The 19838-nt window shown below is 40.5% G+C and overlaps 2 long non-coding RNA genes across 2 annotated transcripts in view; one reads left to right on the plus strand and one right to left on the minus strand.

The window, feature by feature from the left end:
- The window catches only part of LOC109321738, a 20742-nt gene extending 12774 nt beyond the window's left edge, over positions 1 to 7968 (minus strand). The window contains exon 1 of the long non-coding RNA XR_002104158.1: positions 7959 to 7968. This is a non-coding gene — a long non-coding RNA (uncharacterized LOC109321738). The remainder of the gene's footprint in view (positions 1 to 7958) is intronic.
- Positions 1 to 19838, plus strand: part of LOC109320975 — a 102260-nt gene that overhangs the window by 13146 nt on the left and 69276 nt on the right. The window lies entirely within an intron of this gene.

A 19838-nucleotide genomic window follows, 5' to 3' on the forward strand; every position in this document is an offset into this window, starting at 1 on the left:
CTCTGGACTCTCTCAAGCTTCTCCACATCCTTTTTGAATTGTGGAGCCCAAAACTGGATGCAGTACTCCAGCTGCAGCCTCACTAAGGCTGAGTACAAGGGGAGAATGATGTCCTGGGATTTACTTGAGAAATATCTATGTATGCAAGCCAGTGTTTTGGTCGCTTTACTAGCCATAGCATCACACTGCAGGCTCATGTTCATCTTGTGGTCAACAATGACCCCCCAAATCTCTTTCTTCCGTAGTGCTAGCCAGTATAGCACTGCCGAGCCTATAAGGATGCTATAGGTTTTTCCTCCCAAGGTGGAGGACCTTGCATTTTTCAGTGTTAAACACCATCAGGTTCTCAACCTGTCCAGGTCAGCCTGGATTGCCCTCCTATCTTCTGGTGTGGATGCTTTGCCCCAAAGGTGGTGTCATCAGCGAACTTGGCCAGTCCACTTCTGACTCCAATGTCCACATCATTAATGAAGATGTTGAACAATATGGGTCTAAGTACAGAGCCTTGGGGGACCCCACTGGTCGCAGGGCACCGTGATGATTGACTTCTGTCAATTACTACCCTCTGGGTCCAACCATGGAGCCAATTCCCCAGCCAGCGGATCGTGGGGGGACCCAAGGTCACAATTGGCCAGTTTTGCCAAGAGGTGATCATGGGATACCAGATCGAAGGCTTTTTTTGAAGTCAAGCTGTATAACGTCAATCTCTTCTCCCTTGTCCAGGGATGTGCTGGTCATAAGCTATAATTCATGGTTGTATGAACAAATTATTTAGCAAATATGTAATTTGACATAAAATGCCATGCATGTATCAAACTGAAACTTAGTAGCTATTCCTGTCTGATCTGGACCTACTTCTCAGCCATTTTTTAGCAGAAATGGGTCCTGGGTAGAAAGATGCCTAGGGAAGTTTTGTGTAACCATATTGCCATCCACGTAGACTTTCTGCTGCTGAGAACCCAGCAACCTGGATTAGGTCACTTTGGCTTCATCGCTTTAACCAATCACAGATGAATCTAGTTCACTGCTACATGTAAGTGGTATGAACCACTGAAGAGGAGAAAAAAGTCTGGAGGGTGGAAAAGAATCCCTCTTAGTTCTGGTGTTTGACTGATTTGTGCCGACAATGACAGTGGAGAATATGCTATTACCTTCTGTGATCCTGCCAGTTTTTGGGTGCTGTGCCATTCCCACCACACATTTTGGTTTCACCAAAGACCACATTATTAACCCTTCCCTGTGCTAAGCATTGGCTCTTGTAAGTTGTCTCCTTGATTCCAGGAGGGTTTCCTGTAAGAGTTACTGCTCACTACCAAGAGTCACATGTTTACAATCTGACTGATATGAATCTTTTGTTTTGCAAGTAGTATATTGTTTCTGTCAGTTCAGACCTCTGTTGCTGTGACAATACATCTTAATGCTGTGCTAGGAAACCCCACACTTACCTATATGCATACTGCCTCTGAAACCGGAGGCACTATAGGCATGTTAGTCTAAGGATTTTGTGGAGTAGAGGGTGCACAAACCCTCTAAGGTCACTATATAGACCAGCAGTACCTACTGTGGGGCATTTGACATGAAAGGTGATTCAGGGCACATCTATACAAGATGCTACGTCACTGTAGCAATGAGCTATGTCATCATATCTCATTGCTACAGTAACATAGCATTGGTAGGCATGAACCATGACACCGATGCTGCTGTACAATAGTGTTGGAAATCACCCATGCAGCATTGGGACTGTATGGCATTGGTCTGTGCCAGACAGACATACAGAAAGCATTGGTCCTGTGAACTACCACACTTCTGCAAACAAGATAAACCAGTAGACTTTATTCTTGATTATGCCTACATAATGAAGTCAGGAGAACACTAGACTGATTTGAACCTGAACTTGAATCTGCTGTAAACCATATAAGAATCCACACATACTTGTACTTGTACTATGCCCCCCCACACCACCCTCTCCACCAGGATATGGTGGATCCACAGAAGCAATTGAATAACTATGCAGAATTACTTTTTATTATAAAAGTTTTAGTTCTATGCAATTTACTATTTGACAAATAAGGCCTTCAGATGAAAGCTTAAAATCAGGTGTCTTATTTGTTCTTCCTGGAGTTTAAATATAAATGTAAGTATTTGTTGCATTACCTTGAATGAAATTTTCTCCCTTTACCAGTGCATTGTTGTTTGGCAGCTCTTACCACTGAGATAGTGAAAGGGAAAGTGATAGCTTTATGTGTTAAGCTCATAAAGTGCTTTGAAATAAATTAAATGACATGATGTGGAAAGGATGTGGAAAGCACACTGGCCAAGTTTGCAGATGATAGTAAGTTATGGGGAAAAGTGGTCATGCTAGGGCAGGGGTTGTCAACCTGGGTTACCCCGGGGTACTTGAGAAAGCCCTAGGGAGTACATGTGGGTGGGTGGGGATGGAGAGCTGCCATGCACCATCCCACACTGCCACGTAGGCACCACCCACTCAGCTGGACACAGGGGGTGGAGGAAGCTTGCACACTGTGTTTGCCACTGCTCCGCATCTGGCTGCATGCCACCTTCCCACTGCACCCCACTCTGTGTCCGGCTGCCAGGGGTACACTGCTCCACATCCAGCTGCTGAGGGCATGCTGATCCAAAAAGGTTGAAAATCCCTGTGCTAGGGGATAGGATGTAGATCCAAGTGGACCGGGACAAGCTGGAAAGGTGGGTGGAGTCGAACCAGATCCAGGTCAATAAGGATAAATGCAGAGTGCTTCATCTGGGGAGAAGTAACCAGCACCATGAATATAGGTTAGGAGGAGATGTCCTGGCCAGTATGATGCCTAAAAAGGACCTCAGAGTTATGGTTGATCACAGGAGGAACATAAGCCACCAGTGTGACTCTGTAATCAACAGAGCTAATAGCATACTGGGATGCATTAGCCGATGTATCATGAGCAGCGCTAAGGAAGTGATACTTCCTCTCTGCTCGGCGCTGGTGAGACTCCAGCCGAATTACTGGCATCATGTGTCCAGTTCTGGGTGCCACACTTCAAAAAAGATGTGGAGAATCTTGCAAGGGTCTAGAGAAGGGCCATAAGAATGATTCAGGCCCTGGAGGACCAACCTGATGAGGAAAGACTAAGGGATCTGGGACTGTTCAGCCTGGGGAAGAAAAGACTGAAGGGAGGGGGGGGGCTTGGTGACCATCTATAAGTATGTAAGTGGTGAATATCAGGAGCTGGGAGAAAAACTGTTCACTAGGGTGCCTCAGGAGAAGACAAGAAGCAATGGCGATAAACTGCTAGAGGATGATTTCATTTTGAATGTAAGGAAGAACTTCTTTATGGTAAGGGTGACTAGAATCTGGAATAGACTTCCCAGGGAGGTGGTGTAGACTCCAACCTTGGAAGTCTTCAAGAGGAGATTGGACAGACACTTTGATGGGATCATTTGATCTCAGCAGTATTTCTGCCCAGAGCAGGGGGTTGGACTTGATGATCTTTTGAGGTCCCTTCTAGCCCTTAATTTCTATGACCTATGACATACACTATAGAAAAGTAAGAGTAGATTTTTTTATAATTGTAAACATTTTATTAATTTCTAGTTGCAGTGGTAAAAAATTAATTTACAATCACATAAAAAACCTGTAGCTTTAATGGATTCTGTCCACAGGGCTATGTGCATACTAGGTGACCACCTGGGGTGACCATGTCCCCTTGCCCATATGGGGAGGGCAGTCAGTTGCCATTTAGAAACTGCACCCCCTTTCCCATATACCCCATTGAGAGTTCTCTGTTGGGTCCAGGTCCTGTGTGTAGCAAAATACTGATTGAGTGGGATGCATGATTTCCCTAAACCCTATAGTATTCCTGGTGAGTAGAATAGTTCCAGGTGGTGTAACCTGCTTTTGAAATGATTTACAGGGTTGCTTCTTACAAGAACGGCGCTACCCAAGAACTGAGAGAGAGAACCTCAGTTGGCCTTTCAGTGCCTCACAAAAGATTTCCAGAGTTTGGTGACTGAGAATCATGGAGGAGGGTATGAGATTCTTTGCTTTTGTCCCTTGTGTATTGCCAGAGAAGTCAGTCTTACATACATTAAGGCTAAGTAGAGATGTTCAAAAAGCCTGAAGTGGATGTACTTTAAATATTGCACTTTACTCAAAGCTCTCTAGATTAGGTCTGGAGTGAACAGAACTGATGCTCACTGTTTGGTGAGGGAGTGTGGTGGGGGGTGCTCAGAGCCTGCACTGTCTGAGGCCAACAGGCGGGGGGTGCTCCTGCACGTCTCCCAGGAGGCTGATGGAGAATGCCAAGCCCAGCTAAGTAGTTGGCCACCCCGATTGACCAGTATGGCTCCTCTCCCCAGCCACCTCCCTGGCACCAGCTGGCTGTTGGCTGGAGGGTGGGAGAGGGATGCCTCCCCCGCAGTTGCTGGCTTGGTTCCTGGGGGGGTGCAGGCAGGCTGGGTCCATGCAGCAGAGAGGCTCCGTTCCCCCTTCACCCCTCCCAAGCCTTCTGACAGCTGCAGCTTGAAACTGCCCAGATTTTCACTGTGTCAGGAGCTGGTGGAAGGGGCGGAATGGAGCCCTGCCACATGCGCCTCCCCCAGCTTGTTGGATCACATCGTGGGGCAGCAGGCTGGGCCTGCATGGCAAAGGGCTTTGTTCCCCACCCTTCCTGCCCCCAGTTATTGGTGCAGCAAAAAGGCATGAGTCGCTCTGAGCTGCCACCATCAGGAGACTGGAGCGGGGGAGAAGGAGTGTGGGGAAAGGAGCCCCCTGCTATGTGGCCTCCCTCAGCTTGTTGGTTCAGGTCTTGGAGGAGACTGGGCTGGGCCACTCTCAGCCTAAGCTGTCTATGGTTGCAGCTTGGAGCCGTGCCTGGCTTTTTACTGAGCTGGGAACTGAGAGCAGGTGGGCAGGAGAACAGAGCCTTCCAACCATGTGGGCCTGGTCCAGCCCCCGCCCCCTTCAAGACCTGAGCAAGCAAGCTGGTGGGGGTCATGTGGCAGGGGGGTTCTGTTCCCCCCCTTCCACCTGGCTGCACAGTGAGGAGACGGAGCCTTTTCTGTCTCCCCTCTGTGACAGTCTGGGGGTGGGGCTGGGTTGATGCAGGTTAGGGGGCTGCTCAGTGAGGGGCCCCTGGGATGCCAGCAGAATGTGACCTTCATTGACTCGTGATGGGATCTGGTGCAGACTTTTGATAAAGTTCTCTAACCTAAAGAGCTTTAGTTTGATACCACATCTATCCAGGTTTAACTTAGAGGGGGATCCACCATTTTTTAGTGCTCTGCATGCCATGAACATCTGTATGGTTATGGCTGTAGAGTGCTTTCTGAGCACTTACTGCATGATAAGCATGATAAGTGTAATGTGTGTACCTAGCCTAAATGTGCCATTTTCTTAGCAATTCTTTCTCTTTTCTTTTAATGCATAAGAGAGATGCCTGAGTAACACAACTTAAGCTGGGTTTCAAGCTCAGGTAGAATTGGGTTCTGAGGTTATGGTTTAGTCCATCTCAGAGTGCATGTTACTACACAGAAGGGAAACATGATCAATGGTGTTTGCCTTTGCTCTAGCTATCAGATACTGTATTACACTAGTTTTGCCTTAGTTTTTCATGTGATAGTACAAAAAAAAAATCACTTATCTGGTTTTCCTGTGAGCTCTGTACCATGTGTGCTGAGTGGTTTGGGGGCGATCACTGGATTGGTTAAGTGGCTGTTCTGCTTATGAGCTGTATGGCTCTGCTTTTGTCTCTCAAATGGCAGTTTTTCCGAACCCCCAAATCTAGGGAATATGCAACCTTCATCTAACATAATTCCTTCATAAGTTGCTAATATAACGTGTTCAGAGGGGTGGCATAAGCATATATTTCTTTCCGTTCTCCATCTGCCAACTAAACTTTCATGTTGCCAATATACTGGCATGCAGTCTATTTGTATACAATCAATAGAGAAGTTTGTCTCCTGTGAACATATACACACATGGTGTGTTTAGTGGCTTTGCAACCTTTAGGTATATGCCATTCATCAGTGACTAACCTGAGAATACATATATTAATATGTGTTATTCATCACTGCATATGTGTATGAATATATACATGTAAATATTCATTTTGCACATATTGCACTTTATAATGCATATGACTTATAATTTTATAAATGAAAACCTGTGGAAAAAGTGTTACGAGTGACTACTGTTTTCCCCTTTGATACATTTCCAAATTGATGTTTCCATCTCATTGTTTTTGTATTTGTTTTTAACTTTATCTAGAGATTTTAAAATGGGTATTATTTAACAAAGAAGAAAACTTTACCACTTTCTCATGTAAAGCTAATGTGACAATAAAACTGTCAACAAGGAGGCAAGATCAGTCTCACAAAAATCTTGAAACCTCTAAGTGGAATTTGCATAAAATAGTTCTGGTATTATTATTCACTGTTCTTTCAGTGACAGATATGTCAAGGCCTTAAAACCTAAAAGAACAATTATGCTATTGTATCTCTCGGAGGATTCAAGGGGTGTGTCTTTGGTGAAAAAGTGCTATTAGAGCTTTGAAAAGCAGTAAAAAGACAGCCCAAGGGGCTCTTTAGCTAGTCATTTTAAAAAGAATGCCTGGGCTTTAAGTGTCTTAAAGTACATTTATTCAACTCTTACTTTGTGCTTTAAAAAAAAAAACTGCTAATAATTAATGGCTGTAACATTTTTTTAACGTTTGCATTAGCTATAAATAAAAACTCTTGATAAAGCCATTATTGATTAACTTAAACTGTGATTCTCTTGTGAATGCTTCTGTATTTCTGTCAAGCTTATTGCAAAGAATTATATATAAGCTTTTTGGTTAAGCTACTATTGAGGAAATCATTGAACAATTATAGACCAAAACAGGAACTAATCAGTAAATCCATTACTTGAACAAGCTAGCTTAACATAACATGTCTGAACATTAAAAATGAGGGATTGATAAGTAATGTATCATTACAGCTGGATGTGCCATAAACAACAGGGATCCAAATTTAATTTTATATTAAACCTGCTGATGATTTTAGTATCAGATTTGCTGAAGCTTTGCTCAAAATAGAATTTTTGACTTCTGACTGGAAACAAGTTGGAAACTGGGAAGGAAAAGTACAAAATCACTGAGCAAAGAAAGAAGATGTAAAGTAAGTATGTAAAATGGATTGGACATGAGAATGTGCAACAAAGCGATACCAAAGGCAATTTTAAACAGGGAAAATCAAGACCTGATTTAGCAAACTTTAATTGTTGCAGGCACTAGCCAACCAATAAATGTAGTTTAGAGCAAAACCAAAAATGACATGAAATTAATTTATTTCAGACCCTTCACTATAAAACAGTGTAATTATGAACTTGGCAGCCAGCTCCTGGATTGGCCAGCAACCAGGTTAATATATACTATTTGATTATAAAATGATTCATGGTAAATATGGCAGGTCTATCTCAATTTCTTATCAGAAATTGCCATATATCAGTATAATATAAATGAAGAAAAAGCGCTGGCCTTACCCAGCTATTTTTCTTTTGATATGTGTACATTGTTGTTGTTACATGTGTTGTATCACTCTGGTGATACCCCGTTCCTACATTAATGGGCTTGTAGGAATACCTGAGAGAAAGAGATGCTGTAGTTACAGTCTAAAAAAAGGAGAAAATATTAGAAAAAATGTATACTGCAAATTTTATCATTTAAAAGCTCACCATTAAAATTGTTATAAATACCTTTGTAAATAACATTTCTTTGATATTCCCTAGATATTTTATACTTGAATTATAGAATGTACCATGATGCCTGGAGAATGGTTTCTACTTGGAAAAAAGCAAAGCTCTAAAGATTGTAATGGGGATCACTCTATTAGATTGTGGGTAGTTAGAACACTTGATGTGTATGCATAGCATATATACATACGTGCATCTCTCTCTCCTTCTATATAGATAGATAGATATACACAGACACATATCTGTGTGTGTCTGTGTATATATATGCACATGTAATAATTAAGGCTATAAATATATGTACACACATGTACAAGTTATACCCATAACATTTCAATATTAATTCAACCCAAATTTAGATAACAAAGGCAGCTGTAAATTTCTAATATGGAAAATTATTCTGTATTTTTTAGTTTAAGGACCTGCTCCAAATGAAGTCAACACATTTTACAGGAGGGAATATACTGTTATATATGATTTAGAATTTAGTTCATGAGTCCATATTTGCATTTACTTCACCGGGAGTTTTTTCTTCAGAGGTAATGTAGAATCAGAGCTTTTGTTTGATGACTTTGGGCACATGTATATTGCTATGTGCAAAAATGTATTTGTGTATGGGTAAATAAACAGAGCTGGGCTTCTGTATCGGAGCTTAATTTATTGCAACATCCAATGCTGGCACTTGGACCAACATGCATTTTATCACACTATTAGGTGATTTAAGATTCTGGAAAAATATATTATGCAAGAGTGGAAAGATAGCACTTTATAAACCTAAGACTGATGTAACCAGGCCTCTTTATCTGTCCTTGAATTTTAGGATTGTCATTGACTTTGCCTGAAAAATTCTCACTAGCCTTTCTTAATGTACAGTAGTGTTGTCTTTTACAGATTAGGATTTATAAAGCAGAACATAATTGTCAGATTTTAAAATACAGCTGGGCTTTCTTTCCAGCTGCATTCTTTGTTAAAAGCTGCTTAAATTCCTATATATTTAATGATGTCTTTTTAATGACTTTTCCTGATTTAAACCTTTTCTCCATAATTTCATTTTTCCTTTTTTTTTCTCTTTCTATTAGTTCCCAGATAATGTAAGAGCATTCTGACAGGAATGAATTTAATTAAAGACATAGGCCAAATTCTGCTCTGACTTACACCAATTCAGCCTTGAAGTCTATGGGCAATGCAGGGATGAAACTGTGTGTCATTTGCCATTGATGACTGCTATGCTGTGTGTCATTTGCCATTGATGACTGCTATGCTCCCATATACATAATGCTCCCATATACACACTGATCCTAGTCAAAATTAAGGCTATACTGTGCCTATGTACTATTCAAACACGGAGGTAGATACAGCCCTTGGTCTGAAAAGCTTGCAGTTTGAACAGAGGAATGGATAGAGGGAAAAAGAGGCAATTTTTTATTTGAAACATTTTGGACAAATGTGCCTTTTCCCTCCTGAATCCTAGCTATAATTTTAGGAGTTTTCTTGTACAAGCCTGGAATCATTGGCAGAGTGGTAGCGGTGGTAGCGGTGGTGGTGGTGGGGTGGTAAGACACGCCATGCAATAAGGGCTAAATGTGGAAAGCAAGTAGAGGAAGAACTGCAAAGGGTCTAGAAAACAGGATGAGAATATTTAGATTCATTCCATGGGGAAAGAGAGCTTAGAGGAGTATAGATGAGATCAACAATCAGAAAGGCAGGCAAGATAGATGGTCCTTAGCAGTTGGTTCAGATGGAGGAGGGAAAGCATGTTATAAATGTCAAAGAGGCCAACAAGGAAAAGCTGTGGTAGGAAGGTGGTGGAAGTAAACCCAGAAGAGGATGGACCTGGAACAAGATATTTAATGGTGTGATCAAAAAACCCCTATTGGTTATTGGAAATGTACAGCAGACTGCCTCCATTATTTGTACATAGTCTTGATATGAAAGATTTAGATGGATAGATGCTTAGATGGATAGCAGCAATTTGAGTTAGACTCTGAAGAAAACTAGTTAGAACAAAATTTGTCTAATGTCTGTCAAGAGAAGTTATATCTGACAACATATTTCATCTCATGAATTGGAGCAAAAGTACTTATAAATTTTTTAAGAGGAGTCCAGAATATTATTCAATAAGGTAAATACTGTGATTTGTGGGATTTCCCTTTTCCTCAAAGTTCAGTAGTTATTTTGATTTTATGTCAGGGAAACCTGTAAAGGAGATGACTGTTAAGAGACATGGTCCACAAACTTTTAATTTGGCCTGTCATAAGATCATAGAAAAATAAGGCTGTAAGGGACTTCACGAGGTCACCTAGTTCAGCTCCCTGCTGAAGGATCATCCCTGACTAAACCATCCCAACCAAGTGTCTGTCCATCTTGATCTTGAAAATTTCCAGGGATGGAGATCCTATAACTTCCCTAAGTGGCCTGTTCCAATACTTGACTACCTTCATAGTCAAGACAGTCCTCCTAATCTTCAACCTAAACTCATTGGCCTTTGTTTGATAATTGACATATGAGCCCAGATTTTGGTATAGATGTTGGTGACTTGTACTAAAGATATGTACATTGCCTCTGGGCAGAAGTTGTGTTCTGCTCGGGGAGGTGTGTAGTTCTCCCATGCTTTCCGTGTACAGCCTTATATTGTCCCAGGCATAAGCACTGAACAGGGAATTACCTACAGGCTGGCACAGGGGTGTCTGAAATCCTATACTGGACCAGGCTGTGAGAAGACATCTCCATCATGTCAGGATCCAACTTGCTTCTAACACAGATGTCTGCATAACAGCAACATTGACTTCAGGGTAAAACACAGTGGTTGAATGGGTGGAGTAGTGCCTATCCACCGTTTGTTCACCAGCTCAATTGTTAGGGCGTTTGTCCAGTTCTGTTCCCCCTTCACCTCCAGAAGATGGGGGGTAAACCCACATGTCCTATACCAACAGGTCATAGGCTGGGCAGGGCTGAGAACTTTCTCTATCCTTGCTACTGAAGCTGAGTCACGGGACCATATGGATAGTGAGCAAGAGGAATTTTGATTGTGATCTGGCAAACTGGATTCTGGGTGGCAGGAAGCTTTTGGCTTCCAGTGCTGGTCTGTGTATTTTACTTTACATAATCACTGGTTAAAATGGAGGTAGAGGAGAGATGTCTTGAGATTCTGGTACCATCATGTAGAAAATAGTTTGGGCACAGACCATTTGGCAGGACTTTATTTTCTCAGTAGGAGAAATTAGTTCAGGAACCAAGGGAGAAGTTTTGAGAGATTATCTTGGTGGCACGTTGAGCAAGGTGACTTATACTTAAAAGCAGTTTTCTGATGAGAGTGTCCGGGGAGGAGCATTACAAGCTGATGGTGCAAGTGTTTGGGTTAGCTGGGGTAATATGAAGGCAATGATGAGAGTGTTTTGGGTGGCAGGTAGAGGCAGAAAATCTGTTTTTAACTTTTTTTCCAGAAAAGTCACCATGATAGTTGTCTCTAACAATTAGCTTACCTTTCAGAACTGTTTTTAAATACCATGTTAGACCCTACATGAATATTCTGACTTCCCTAAAATGCCATTTGAAGCATTCCCACTTACACCCTTTCCTGTCTCAAATTTAGTCTCGCTTCACCTGCATCTCATACAAAATTTAAACTGCAAATGACCTTTAAGCAGATTTCTGAGCAGCTGCCCAAATCAGGCCTACAATAGGTAGCAAATCTGAATCTTAACTATGGCCCGGCACTGAAAATATCAGTCAGTGTGTGTACTGATAAAAAGAGGTGTTCAAAGCAACTTGTTGCAGTAATACACATAAACAAGACTGCAGCAAAAACAGAACTATAAAGTCTTTGTAATTTCATGGGACCTTTCAGAGAAAAGTGCTAATTTCATGGGGAGTTCTAGGAAAAAGCACCAATTTCATGCAAATTCAGGAGGAAAAAATATATTGGAAGGTTTCACTTGGTATCTGTAAAGGCTGTAATGACTGTAAAAGATATACAAGCCTAATAATCATGAAAGCAACACTCTTTTACTAGCGTATATTAATCGCCTCATATCATGCTGGCAAGATGCAGAAATGTTCTGCTTTGCTCCATGTATGATCAAATGCAGCTGTACACTAATTTCAAAACTGGTCTAAAAATGGAACCTTAAAACAATTTCTTTTGGAGTTCTCTGCAGGCTGGAATAATCCTGCCTCCTTGTGTTAGCCTGGACGTACCAAGGTCATCCTGAGTTTAGATGTCTAACCCATGTGAATAAGCAAGTGTGGTTGATTATTTGAACAGACTATACGAGGCAAACCTTCTGTTATTGCTCCTCCTTTTTTACCCTTTCAGGTTTATGGGGTGGGGGCAGAGCACACTGTATGAAAGCAGCACATTCAGCCAGTGGTGGGAATGGGAATGTGAAATGAGCATAAAATAAAGGGGAGAGAAAAATCAGATTAGGTATTGTGATGATTAAATCTTCAGTGATTTAGTTGATTCTTGGCCACAGTGTAATTAGCACAAAGGTTAATAATGTAACATCTCAACCTTAAACAGGGACAAACTTTGGAATTGGACTGTACAAAAAATGTTGTTCAGTTTTAACTTGGATTCTGGTTCACTTCTGACAGCATATAGCTGGTGTCAGGTGAATATAATTAAAAACTATATAATCATAAGTGTATTAGTGAGGGATGTTCATTGTTTTTCTAAGCAGCGGTACAATGAGGGTTGTGTAGCTCAAAGTTTCTGGTTAGTAGCAACTGATTTAGGAGGCAGCATTCAGATTTGGCTCAGGTTTAGACCACAGTTTGAGTTTGGGGTTCAAAAGCACCCATACCTGCAATGCTCACAAGGCATTGCATGTTTTCAGCATCAAATTATAGAAAATTATTGAAACGAGCTCTTGCTTCATTTACAGTATCTACTATTTGGAGTCAACATCACACCAGGTTTTGTTACAGTAATGTTTTGACACTCTAGAAACTGGAAAATAGATCCCATTTCAGGGGTAGGTCATTTCCACCCCAATATAGTCAAGTTGGATTAGGATCTAGCACTCTCTCACATGCCCACTGTTTAGAAAGTTGTGTTTAAGGCTGCATTCTTGTACATTTTAGGTGTATTGACCTCTCTAACTGTATTTTCACTTTATTAAAATGACTGTTGTATTTTCTAGCCTAGCCATAAACCAAGAGAAACACCATGATCATTTCAACAGCATCCTAGCAGTTACAAAAAAAGACACAAATTCACTTTTTGACCTTGAATGTCCCAAAAGTGCTTTCAGAAGTTGTTCCATGACAAGTGTGATGAGATGAAAGAATATAACCTGGATATTATAAAAAAAAATTTCATATAGTGTCCTCAGACAAAATGCTTAATAGAGAGATGACTCTTTACTGAGTTGTAACTTTAAAAGGCAATTTTATTGACTTACAGAATACCTGTAAGTCTAGCAAAAGATTAAACATTATCTTAGGGAAGTCCAGTATAGTTTAGTGAGAGATCAAAGAGTTCCATTAACAGTTTAGCAGGAGGTAAAAAATATATAGCTGAGGTTTATATCGCTCTGATGAGGCTCCTCTAGAGAACTGGAAGACTCAGTAGGTGAAAACTACAGAAGGAGATACAGGAGAGGGAGTTGTGAAGGCTATTGTTGCTGATCTAGAATGAGGAGGCAGAACATCTGATTCTAATGGTAGTTTTTCAGGGATATCACCACCCCCCCAACCCAAGTCAGTCATTATCGTTGAGTGTAGATATAAAGTCCTACACAGAGAACTTTCTTTTAGAACAAAGACGTCAAGACAAAAGTATCAAGATATGACATAGACCTCGTATCATCATTGCTCAGCATTAGAAACAGTTAGAAATATTTCATCAAAAACTTTTATAAATGGGGTATGGAATAGTAAAAATAGTCTCCTCTACTTTTCAACTAGTTAAAAACAAACTGCACTGGGCAGAAGATGATCTTCTGGTGAAATATTCTACTGTAAATAAAACTGCTCAGCAACCTGAAGGATAGTGAAATAGAGGGAGGGTTCACAGATATAACCCTTGACCCAGCTGATGGAGCAGGTCATCGATTCTTACCAAAACATTAACATGAATTTAACGATAGCAGAACCCTCCCAGTCCCTTTTAACAATTGGTCTCAAAGCATTTCAGAGCATAGAAATTTTCACATCTTCTCCAGTTACAGATGTGGAAACAGAATTGCTAAGAAGTGAAGTGACTTGCCTGAGATCATGCTATAAATTATTGACAGGCCTTGAAAGAGTACCCATGCCTCTAAACTCAAGGGCTGCTTTTACTTAGCGCAGTCCATCCCCCTTCTGCATACTGCATGTCTCCATCCAGACTCCCAGGTGGCAACAGCTCGTTTAGGCAGAAGAATCAGTGTATTTCCACAAGAGAACCCAATCCTGACTAGGGGCTCTAGACCCTACAGAACATAAAGATTATACAACAATGTCAGGCAAGACAGCAAATATTTTCATACCAGATTGCTGCTTTGTAATCTGAGGGTAATAATGAAGGCAAGTATGGGCTGCTAGCAGTGAGGGGCAGGGACATTAAGTCAGAATAGTAGCAGCAATGCTAAGATTTCTGCAGTCCACTTTCCAGCCATGAAATGTGTATAGGCTCTATCTAATCCAATGGAACCAATGACTACTGGTTACTAAAGACTTGGCATGCAACACTGAAAAGTTACATCAGACTTGCTGGGAAATGGATATGCATCATCAGTATAGCTCACTATTAATGTGAGCTGGCTGAAATCAGTGAAAAGAGCCTTCTATGAATGTGACCTTACATGAATAGAATGGAGCAGACAGGCCTTTATAACTGGCAGTGAAAGGAAATTTTTTATGTAAATCTGCCACGGAGGAATCATTAATGCCAGCAGTATTAAACTGAGTGAGCTTAACTGAATGACTGGACTAAGGAGCCTCACATTACCTGGGTGTTTGTATCGTTAGGGTATTATAAAGTACATTTCTGTGCCAAAAAGAGAAGAAAAAAACTCAGTAGCTCACTTTATGCAAGCATGGTCATCCAGTAGGTATCACTTAAAATGCACTGTGTTTTGTTTATTAGCAAGAATTAGGTCCTTTGGCAAATGAGTCATCTACAGTACAATTTCGTTTCTTCCTTCCAGGGCTAGACCTTAGGCCCTGCATCAAATTCTGCAATACACGATTTTTGAAGTTGAACCAATTTTATTTCTAGTTCACAAATTATTTGATTGAGTCAAGCGCAGTCATGAGGTGGAAAAGTGGTGATAGATGACTATGATAAATGCACTTTAAAGAAAAGTGCCCCAAGAAAGCTGTGAAGATGTATTCAGCTGCATAATATCAGATTTCCCATGAAAAGGGTAGCCATTGATATGCTCAGGAGAACTACCACTAATGGAATCATAATTAGTGCAGGCTACTTGCATCCCATGTAAAGTCAACTTTCCACTAGCGTGGAGAAGAAGCTGGTAGTATTTTAATAGGCTTTGATGCTTTGCTACTTTTAGTCACAAATGGATTTTAAATTAAGCACTTTTGTGGAAGATAATAAAAGATCAAAGTTACCCACTAAGCCTCTGTCTAAACCACATTTGGAAGCATAATTGCAGAAAGTGTGAACATACCCAAACTAGCTGTGATCAGTAGCTGGCTCCGGTACCAAGAGCAGCCAGTCTGCAGAGGGACAGGCTTCAGAACAGGCTGTCCAAGGACCCCTAGGTACTGAGGCAACTTAAGGTCATGGCACTGCAGCTTCACTGCTGCTGGTAATCAGGCTAGTTACACGAACCCTGTCTCTGGCATGTCCATCCATGCTGCGTTCGAGTCTCTGGTTGGAGTGCAGGTGTAGCTGAGGAGAGGGGATAGCATTGACAAGCTGGGTTCCTTTCTTTGATCAAGCAACAATTATGTTCAAGGTGACAATAAAAGAGAAGAGTGAGACCTATACTCTGTTATGGAGAGTGTCCTGTATTTACTAGGCAAAATAAAACAAGAGACTTTGGTTGGAATATGATTAAAATATTAGTGTAGGGATAACCTAGTTAGTTGTGTTAGTCTGAAGTCAAGTAGAGAGCAAGGTAGCTTTGCCCCTTATAGACTGTTGGTTGATCTATAAAATGCAAATCTATCCTGCCTTCTACATAACCTAATCATATGACACAGTTAGGTCTTTCCCAGAACTACAAATCTTAACTGAATTGTCATTGGCTGTTGTCTCATTGTAGAGAGGGTCCAGTGGAGTATCAGTACTGTGGGCCAGAATTGCGGCTGGTATAAAGCAGCGTAATTCCACTGACTTCAGCACAGCTATGCCAATTTATGCCAGCTAAGAGACTGGCTATGTATTTATTGGTACAATCTGAAGAATGCAAATAAAAGGCCAATTGACCATTTGATGCAAATTGGTGTAGTGACATTGAAATCAACAGAGCTTTGCTGATTTACAGCTGCTGAGCATCTTGACCAGAGTATTTTATTATTAAGTTTTGGTGGATAATTGAATATGAGGAAACTGTGCACAATATATAGATTTTTTGGTAATAGAAAACCAGGATTTTGCTGAACTTTTAATAAGAAGTCATTCTTAGTGTATGAATTCCATTATTGTTAGTGGGAGAATGTGTAAAGCATGACTGAATCAATTCTGCAGTCTTTATTTTAAATTGTGTCGGTATTAGTTATCAGAGCATTTTCTGTAGTTCACTGCACTCTCTAAATAAGCAGGATTTGCAGAGGTATTATGCATTATGAAAGGGTTAAGAATGGGAAGTTAAAAAGCCTGAACTGTCATTGTTTTAGTAGCAGCAGTGTTATGTCTCTGCTACCGTGCATAAAGAAAAAAGAAATGCTGACAAGAAAAAAATGTAACACTTTAAAAACTTTTCAGTCTAAGGAATGTACTTTTAAATTTGTGCCAGTTACAGTAATTAGTAAACTCGTTCTTAATAGTGTTGTTAAAATGTAATTTTTTCACACTTTCTCTGACTTTGACACTGCTGCTTTTGAAACTTCATTTTGCACTTGGTTCCATTGTTCTTTAATCTGCTGCACTTTGCATTTAGTATCACTGAGATTTCGCACTTACTATGTCAATAACATCTGGCAAAATTGCCACCTATTAAGAGTAAGTGTTCTTTTTTCTCCTGTGAGAAATGTGATGGTGTATTATATTGGTTTCCCTTGAGAGGCTAAGGAGACAATTTTAAAGCAGATAAATGCATTAAAGAAATAACCTGAACTACAAGAGAAGGTTAACGAAAGTCAGAAACTTTTTTTTTACCTCTTTTCTTTGTTAAAAGCACCTGATACATGTGGGAAGTGACAAAATAGTTCAGTTATACAATCTTCCGCACGTTTGGACGTATGCTGCTTTTCATCATGCTGCTGAGGGATACATTGTGTTCTCATAGGCTTTTATCTACATCAATATTTTTTCTGCCCATGTTAGATGTGTGTCAGTTCAATGATGAGTTGCAGCAAGTATGCTTGTAACTTGTGCGCTGTCAGATGGTTATAAAAACATGAGTGTTTTCCAGAGGTGCTACTGGCAAGATTTTGTCTGGCCTGTAGGTGCAAAGGGAATATAAAAAGCCTCTCTTTGTATTTCAGTTCTGTGGTTAAGAATAATTGCAGTCCTTCTGTCAGGGAGTTCTCTCAAATGAGGTGGGATGGGGTGGGGTTGTAGCCCAATCTCCTGCATACTTATGTCTGTAGTGCCCCCAGAACTTCAGGAGGCATTCCTTCGATATATCGCCTTCAGGAGATCCTTCTGAGGCAATATCACATTTGTATGCTTCTCCCTTACAAATGCTGTGACTGAGCCTCCGAGGCATAATCTAATCTTTAATGTTTATATTTTTCCTACATTACACAATTACACAAAACCCCCCTCAAACTATTTTTACCTGCAGCTTATATATCCAAACTCCCTAATAAATGATATTAGATACTTTCAATTAGAGGACATCCATTTAGGAGCCTTTTCTTCCTTTGCTCTGAGTGAAACTGCAATATGTCACCTGTGGCAGTTTAAGTTTTAAAATGAAACCAAATGAATCTCAGGCACAAAGCGGAAGGGCAAGATGTGGGTGAGCTCCACAGGGGGCCTCCAAACTGTGGACCTGATTTTCATGCACCCACACATTCAGTGGCATTGCAGAAAAATGGGGAGGGAGGAAATAAAGTTAATCCAAAGATCCTCAAAGTCCATAGGAACCTTTTCAGGTTAGCAGCCTGTGGAATGAATCGTGTGATTTGAGTGGGAATGGCCATGAAATCTGGAGGGAAGGGAAATGAAGTGAGACAACTGTATGAGTTCCTGGTACCTTGCTGGGTTGCAGAAAAGGATTCTGTTTCTTCAAATTCCCTTGTATCAGTTCCCCACGCGACAAGCCCTCAGAGATCTGATCTTGCACGTGGGATCTGTGAATTTTACGTTTGGCTACATGCACAACTTCAATTAGCATAATGAGAGTTATGCATGCATTGCATCAAAGAGATAATATATTTGCATGGAACTGTGCAGAATGTAGCTGTCTCTATGGAAAAGCAACTTAACGATTGGCCTAAAAGAAATGGATTTTTTTTTCTAATTGACACACTTGAACTTTACTCTCCCTATTGTTAATGTAAATAAACGTATTTGCTCCTTCTACATGTCTACCTCCTACTTCACGTATGTCTGAGCCCGAAATGTGTGTCTGACTTGATCTTTACATTTGAATTCAGTAGGAATTTTATTTGTGTAAGGAATAGCTTTAGGCCTAAATGAGGATGTGAATGTGCCTCAGAAACGCAACAGCATTTCTGTATGTTCTTTATCATCTAACATTTTTTAAGCTTAATACTGTATATGTGATATCTGGCTACATTTACTTTTCTGGCAATTTACACAGAACATTTAAAAAGGAATTTATTAATTTACTTCATTATAAACCTACCCAGGTGATGCATTAATGCCTAAACTTTGAATGTCTGCTTTGGGGGACATAGAAACAGCAAAAGAAAGCACATTTTAATGTTGTCACTGTTTTCTTTCTTCCACATATACAATTAAGGCTCAGATATTTGCATCTGAATTGATCCTGAATTATAATATGGAGTTTACATACCACTGGTTACAAATAATGAGGTGGTGAAGAACAACAATTGTATTTCTCCTCCCAGATTTCCCCCTTTTCTTATATTTCTCCTTCTTCATTCTTTATTGCCTACAATTTAACATCTTTTGCTTGACATGAAAGCATTTGCTTTTGACAAAGTGACTTCTTTGACAGTATTTATTTTTGAATCATTTTAAAGCACAAATGATTATTCTTAACAATACTCAAATATAGACCTAATGAGCACAGACAGGAATCAAATGGCTCATGTGTTGTCCAGTGTTATCCAGCTGGATAATGTAGGGCACGGAGTTGCCTTCTTTATATCATGACAGTCACTTCCAATTTCTTAATTTAGAGAAGATGACTTGTTTCTTTCTTTTGAAAATCCATGAAGAGTTTACTTTAGTGGTTCTTAAACTTATTTTTCCCCATTACAGAGTTAATTTAGGTATAGCAAATACCTGAAATCATTGCACATCAAAACTGGCCTAAATAATTTCCCCCTCAATATCAATGGTGGATTATATAGGGGTAGATTGTGCAACCCTTATCACATTGGGAGGGGCGTTTTTGGTAAACATCACTGGACCATCACTGCTGTTTTCTCTCTTATTGTCCTCATCCTCTTCAGTGCTTTGTACATCCTTGTAATCCTTTCAGTTTCCCCCTTGCTATGGCTCTTTCTGAGCCTCTCTATTTTTATCCTTCTGTTCATCTGACTGGACTGGCCCCTGTACCTTTTACCCATGGTGTACATTTTAGCTATGTTCACAGCAGTTGATCTAAGTACTTTGTTGCAGATAATGCCAGCTGCCAACACCCATTTTCTGGCAAATGAAATTCAGCAAAAATAGCAGTCTGCTTTTCTGTCCAGATACAGCTAGTCAGTTGAAACCTGCAGCATCTTGGAACTCAAAGGCTTCATACAGACATTGTTACAGCTAAGTTAGGTCAGGTTAAAAACAGCCCCTGATCTAAGGTAAGTTGGGGGAGGGGGAGGGGTGAGTGGCAACAGGCAG

This window comes from Crocodylus porosus, unplaced genomic scaffold, assembly GCF_001723895.1.
Source record: "Crocodylus porosus isolate Cpor-Errol unplaced genomic scaffold, CroPor_comp1, whole genome shotgun sequence".
Classification (NCBI taxonomy): Eukaryota; Metazoa; Chordata; order Crocodylia; family Crocodylidae; genus Crocodylus; species Crocodylus porosus.